Below are 263 nucleotides of genomic sequence, written 5' to 3' on the forward strand. Positions count from 1 at the left end.
CTGGGGGAAAACACTGAGGAAACTCTGGGAGACATTGGGGGAGGGAAAGACTTCTTAAATAAGACTCTAAATGCACAGGGAATAATCCCCCAAATTGAGAAGTGGTATTGTATCAGATTAAGAAGTTTCTGCAGAGCAAAAAGCACTAATTAGTGTGAATTGATAACCCTTGGAATGGGAGAATGTTTTTGTAAATTGTGCCTCAGATAAGGGACTGATAACCAGAATACACAGGGAACTCAAGCGGTTTACCTGACAAAAAA

Source organism: Tupaia chinensis, unplaced genomic scaffold (genome assembly GCF_000334495.1).
Source record: "Tupaia chinensis unplaced genomic scaffold, TupChi_1.0 Scaffold000175_1, whole genome shotgun sequence".
In the NCBI taxonomy this organism is placed as follows: domain Eukaryota; kingdom Metazoa; phylum Chordata; class Mammalia; order Scandentia; family Tupaiidae; genus Tupaia; species Tupaia belangeri.